Source organism: Dermacentor silvarum, chromosome 11 (genome assembly GCF_013339745.2).
Source record: "Dermacentor silvarum isolate Dsil-2018 chromosome 11, BIME_Dsil_1.4, whole genome shotgun sequence".
NCBI classification, from domain to species: domain Eukaryota; kingdom Metazoa; phylum Arthropoda; class Arachnida; order Ixodida; family Ixodidae; genus Dermacentor; species Dermacentor silvarum.
The window spans coordinates 7019711-7026748 of record NC_051164.1 but is presented as its reverse complement, the minus strand read 5'-3'; positions in this window follow the sequence as shown (position 1 = coordinate 7026748).

Sequence of the window (7038 nt, the reverse complement as noted above, 5' to 3'; positions counted from 1 at the left end):
CAATCGTTTTGAAGGAATTTGGACCACTAAAGAAAAAGGCGAAAAGACAATCCGTGCATTACTCGAAATATCATCCATTTATAACGACGTCCGTCTCCAACGTGTTCGTAAAAACAAACCCAAACCTGACAGCGTAGTTGCTACTCTCAGTGCGCAAGTTCGAAAGAAGGTCAAAACGCATTTCCTTTCTAAAACACTGACAGAGTAAATGAGGAGCGCTCCCCAAACGTTTTGGAGGCATCTCTCTGGCCAGCTCTAATGTATCCATGTCACCACCTAGATAGCACAAGACACTCCGATCTATGACGTCATGCTACCTGGCCCGAAATTTCCACTGCCAAGCCTGGCGTGACGAAAGCGGTGACATCGAAATCACCGCTGCTTAATCTGAAGCATCCCTTTTAGATTCGATGACAGGTAGCATGACGTCATAGGTCGGAGTGCCTTGTGCTATCTAGGTGGTGTTAGCTTGACCCACTGATTTTGACGATCGCCGATTTTGTTGGCACAGGTTCGCCCAATTATTCGTTTCGTTATTCACAGTTTTGCTATGTTCTTAACTTTCACTACAACGTGAAAAAATTTTGTACAGGCAATGTCCCCGTTTCGCAAGAATACAAAGGAAGTAACCGTTAGTTATGCAAGGTTTATATGGCGCAATAGCAACTAATGCGCCATGTACAGGATGCGATTATATAATTTGGTGAAAGTGCTTCAAACAACAAAAATCATTACTTTAGAGCGTTTAAAAACCTGTTTCTTCTAGGAACTTAAAAATATCGTCTAGAGACACAAGTGCGTTTTCAGATAGGATTAGAGAGGCATAAAGTGGGGTTATTGTTTTGTAATGTTTATAAAAATATTCTTTCTTTTCCCCAACATGTTATTAAGATGTACGCGTATTTATTAGTAATAGTTTCTTGGCATTGATCGGTTCTTGGCACCGCTCGTTGATCATCTTTCAGTAAAATATTATGTGTGAGATGTGTGCGCGCAGCACGAACGCGACATAAATAACTGCCCTGAAACATTCCTGGCGGTCTTCCACTCCTGCAGTATGGGCTTTAGAGTCTGTTGCTAAGGGGATCGCCGCACAGTCCTTGAATGGAAGATTTATTTCTGTCATGGACAGTCATTGCTGCGCATTGGTCGGCCTTTTCATTTCCGGGATGCTCACGTGCTTGGAAACCAACAGAGACTTGACCATGATTTTCACTTGCGCCGGGCATGCCTACGAGAAAAGGTTTGCGCTCTCATTTTTCTATGGAGGGAATTTAGTGAAGTGAGAGAACCTGTGTAGACAGCTGACTTTGTATTATCTCTTGCTACTATATTTTTCCTAAGCCATAAGCAGGGCGCATACTTCGGCTGTAAAAAACGAAGCAAACTGTGGCAACCTAACACAATTTTGTCAATATTCTGATAGACTGCGCTCCCGACATGTTCATTTGTCTTGGACCCATCAGTGTAAAACTCGGTGCAGTCACTGTATTTTTCTCGTATAATTCTGAGAAGCCTTGCATATGTGTTCACGCGGTGTTTCTTTTTTTCTTGTGCTATGTCAGCGTAAAATCACAAAACTGTGCAAAATCATACCACGGGGGCAGTCTGTTCAATAAGTGGTCTCTCGCTGTGTGGTATTCTGTTTGGGGTGTAAGTGACAAGAGTAAGGTATATATGATTAGGTAGAGCTGCGATTCGGAGTACGTATGAAATTGTGAAAAAGGCTCTTCGTGCTCCAAACAGGCTTCGCTACTGTCGGCACATAGACTTTCTGCTGGTGAGGTTCTGTACGCACCAGTTGCCAAGCGCAGTCCGTGATTATGTCTGGGAACAAAACGTTTGATGCACGACGGCCTTGTTGACCCGTAAAATATGCAGCCGTATGTCAAGAATGCTGCACCCGACAAAGCTGTAATACGTAACAGGCACGTTTGGTCGGCGCCCCATACTTCTGTGATATGACCTTCAGGATGTTAAGCGCTTCGTTTGCCTTTGTTTTTACGCTGTTAACGCGGGCGATGAATTATAGTTTATCATCAAAAATGACTCCTAAGAACTTTTGTTCGTGTTTAACGGGTAGCGGGCTTTGATTTAAATAGAGAGCAGGGTGAGGGTGCAAACCCCCTTTTTTGTGAGAACAAGACTGCGACAGTTTGTTTGTGTTGAAAAACGGGAGCCATTTTTATCGGCCCGCTGTGTCTACCTGTTTATTGTTACCTGGATTTTCCTTTCGCATGTAGACATGCCCGAGGCACGGCATGCAATGGGAAGGTCATCGACGTCATAATGTTGGACGGTATAGCTGAATTATGGAGCTCACGTTCACCACGAAAAGAGTACTGCTTCATACGCAACCCTGTGGGGCGCCATTTTCTCGGGACAATGTTGCACCCAAACGGACCAGAAATGTTCCGTTTGACAGAAAATGGGCCAGACAGTTGAGCATTCTGCGCGTATTCCTTGTGTTGCTAGATCGTGTAACATACCTCCATGTAGTGTCGTATGCATTTTCTAGGTGAAAAAAAAAATCGCTAGGCAATGTTGTCCGTAAAGGAATACCTCACGTATGGTATATTCACGACGGACAAGAGTGCCAGTCATTGAGCAGCCTTTGTTGTAACCCCACTGGTGAGTATCTAGCAATTTTTATGTTTCGAGAACGTATGCTAATCGAATATTTATTATGTTTTCGTATAACAACTTATTAGGGCTATAGGTCTATTAGAGCTATATAGCTGCTGGAATTACTGGGCGTTTTCCCCGCTTTCAGGAAGGGAGACAGACAAAAAGATGTTTATTAAATAAAAAAAGAAGTATATGTGCATACATTAAAAGGCAACCGCAGTGGTTTTTCCGGCGAGGTGCCTAGATTAGGTGAATTGTTTCGCTCCTTATTAGGTAGAGGGAACAATAAGAGCTTTTTTTTCCTATTTGCGGGAATTTTTCCCGTTTCCCATATCTTGTTAATGAAAAGCAATAAGGCAGTCTGGGATAGGTGGGCAAGCATTTTGTAGTGTATTCGATCGGAACCAACTGCAGTTTTCTTACCCGCAGATAGTACTGTATTGATTTCGTGGAATGTTATGGAAGCATTGTACGGTTTATGTATACCTCCCGTTGTCGGTAGCTTTTGTTATCTGCAGATATTTTTGTATCTTAAAATGGATTCTCTGTAGTTTTCTGAGCTGGAAACGGTGTAAAAATTCTCCAAATATGTCTGCTTCTTCTTGTAGGGTGGTCTGTGTGCCTGGACTTCAAAGTATTGGGATCGTATAAGGACAGTAATCTCCCGTTGAACTTTTTAACCTGGCCCCACAGTCGTTCAGACGTGACAGAACTATTAATTGTTGATATATACCTTTGCCATGATAGTTTTTATGCCCGTCTGCGGATATATCTTGTTTTGACTTTCGCTTGTTTAAAAGAAAGAATATTATTTTGTGTTGGGTACTTTCAAAAAGTTACCCATGCCTTGTTTTGGTGTTTCTTAGCTGCTGTGCATTCGGTGGTCCACCAGGATTTATGCCGTTTTCTTAAAAGTCCCGATGAAAACGGTATAGCCTGCTCCACCACTGCAATATGCCAGCAATAAACCTCTCATTATTTCGCCAGTGCTCAGCTCCTCCACAGTTTCATTTCGAGGCTAGCATTTTCTGCAAATAAGGGCCAATGAGCTAAATGTAGTTTCCAACGGAGAGGTCTAGAGGATATGATTGGATGTGCGGTTGACAGTTTTACGATGGCTGGCAAATGGCCGCTACCATAAGGGCTGTCTATTATTTCCCATTTAATATCTCCAAGCAGAAAGCTGGAGCACACTGCCCTAATTCAGACAGCTAATTATTCCTGTGCTTGGGCCAGTGTTTCAAAAGACATGCGTCATTAATTAGAATAAAATCTTCCAGGTTTGTCCTCTGTCCTCGGGCATCATTGCTTTCCCATAGTATGTTCTGTGCATTAAAATCACGGGCCATTAAAACGGTTTGGGTAGCTGGTCTGCGATGAGCTGTAAATTCGTTGTTTTGAACTGTGTATGTGTTGCGATGCAGATAGAACAGAGGGTGATGGTTTTGTGTCATACAATGGCGACCGCATCGACCTCTAGGGTTAACGACCAACTCTCTGACTGCGATACCGTTTCTGACCACAACGGTAACGCCACCCGGCAAATGGCTAGTCTAGGGACGGTCTCGGCGTACGACAGTGCAGCCCTTCAGGAATTTTGTGTGCTGAGGTCCTAAATTGCTTTCTTGTAGGCATAGGGCGATATGAAATAAGTTGCTTAAAATGTCCTTGATGTCACCTAAATTGTGAATTGTGTATGACACCTCCACAGTTGCAGTGTATTACGAAAGAAGCCATGATATAGAACGAAGGAAAGATTGTGTTCGCATGTGTATCAGCTGAAATTGTAGGTGACACGTTTTTTTTTTTTTTTTTTTTTTTGTCACGTGCCCGTCTGAGGGCCGTGACAGGAGTTCAAACTTCTTGCCACCTTTGCAAGAGGGTGCAAGGGCTTCTTGAGAGTGCCTACTGCGATGGAGGTGTGTCCATTTTTTCAGCATTGGATGGCTGAACACTGGCAGTCCTCTGTGGAGCTACTGGCATCTGAGGCAGAGGTTGAACTTTAATTGAGGCCTCTGGCTGCTGACAGAGCCACCAGAGTTCTCCGGAATGGCCGACTTAAAGGAGGCAGCCTACGTTGAGCCCGCCCTTGGGGCGGACACAGGGCCTCCGGCTTACTGCGCGTGGGAGAGGCGGTTGCTGTGGTCAGATGTGGCGAAGCCCCCTGACCACATTGAAAAAATTGAAAAAATGAACCATAAAAGTGCTTCTTGGTAGGTGAGGCTTTCTTTGATTTTGAGCGCCAAGATCGTTTTCGTTTTGTCCAGGTGGGGCATTCTCGCTAATATGTAGCCTGCCCACCATCACAGCTTACGCAGTGTACTTCGGCATCCCAGTGATCGGGCAAGTGGTCGTGAGTTGGCCCATCGAGCACACGTGATTCGCCCCCCGGCAGCTTTGTGTTCCGTGTAGTGATGCAAAACAATAGGTAAATTGACTATCGATAGTGTAAAATACTATCGATATTGTTGCCATCGATAGTGCAGTCGGTATTACCATCGATAATACCATCGGTAGTCCTTGTACGCCTTGTATGCACGTGAGCAGACTTGGTTAGTGGTGTGCTGCGGAACAAATCGTAGTGCGCAACTGCGGTGTCAAGAGTTTATGTCGATGCAGCTTCGATTAAGTTCATGCACGGACCTTGAAACCCAGCAAGCACACGTGCTGAAGTAATAATTCCACTCGAATTCAGCTCAGAAGCAGGCGCGCCAAACGGCGCGTCCCGGATCGCTGTTGCCAGCACAACATTTGCGACACTAACACTTTATCCAGCAACTGTACGTAGGGTACATCTGCAGAGCTCGGTTACGGGTAGACCGAGATAACAAAGAGTCCTACCACAGTTACCGCCACAGTTGGGACTCGGGATAGCGTTTAGGCCGGTGATCCTTCTTCCCTCTTCTCAGAATAAGGATTAGGTAGTGATCTCCAGTAATTACCGTATCGACGGATGGCGGTGGTTGTTGCTGCCTCGACGCGAGCTCGTTTCTTAACGCGTCACAGTCAATGGCACGCACGGTCGCTGTCGGTGCGCGTGCTGATGAATGGAACGCCTCGTGAGAAACGTCCAAGGTATGTGCTTGTCCAGGTTGAGACGTAACACCACCACCATATACCACGCACTCGGAGAACCGAGTTTATGCTGTAGCCAGTTCGCGCTGTTGATTTTTCATCATTAGTAAAGTACTATCGAAATTAATATCGATAGAACTAGGGATAGTTTTTTTTACCATCGATAGGTCGATAGTGACAACTATCAATAGTATCGATAGTTCTGCATCACTAGTTCCCTGTCCAAACCTGACATTTAAAGCAGCGACGAGGATTCGGGATGTAATGGCATACGCGTATCTTGCAGTATCCTGTTTCAATTGTGCCAGGTTGGGTGCTAGATTCAAAGGGAAGTTGCATGGTCGGGATTGTTTCCTGTCGCAGCTAATATTTATTCTCTTGACGTTGACAACATTGGTCCTTCAGTCCTTCCAGCAGTTCAGTTTCGCTTAGTTCAATGATGTCTGCCCAGAATATAGTAGAGATTGAAAATGAGAAAGAACGACGGGGAATTGAAGAGGTAAACGTGACTGCAGATTTCCTCCAGGTGGGCCAGTCTATACTAAGCAGAGGCCAAAGAGGTGTGTTGCCTCCGGGGGCTTAAACGTCCGAACACCCGGCATCGGCTCAACCCCAGGATCCCCCTTTACCCAGACACGGCCAAGCCGCGCACGGCTACACGCGGAAGCGTCTAGCCCCTTATGTGCTCGGGTACGTGGCGTCTGAAACACACCAAGCGCCGGCTCACACAGTCGCCCCTGCGGAGAAAGGAAGTAACAAACGAAGTACGAAAACAACTCTTCGGAATGACAATGGTTATCTTAGACCAAGTGGGGCAACGATTCACATTTCTGGCATCGCACACATCGAAACGCGCTCTCCGAGAGTCGCAACAAAAGCCGCAAAGTCGTGGTCGGCAGCAGAAGATGCGTATATACACTGAAAACACTGAAGCTGTAAACCAATAGGCAGCAGTTTCACGGACATAGTAGGGACAGTTTCGGAAAAACGCAACAAGTTTCCCGTTGCTCCATCTACGAGCATTGGATCCCGCTCGGTGGAGGGATTACTATATATGAGGGAACAACTATATCTGTGGTTACATTATATATTTCTGTGCGACCGTGCTCTTGCTGTCGGCCTGGAAAAGTGCACACGGTGCGACTTTTCGAAGCTGCCGGGTGCTTCCACACTGGACCTGGATTGACAATACTGAATGGCGCTGATAGCACGTATTAACGCTATAGCATTAAGGCCCGTGCAGCAGAAAATCCGGTGCCGTATATATTTGGGCATATGTATATGCCGCATCTTCTCTTGCTATACGACAAGCGGTATATGGGGTACCATTATAAC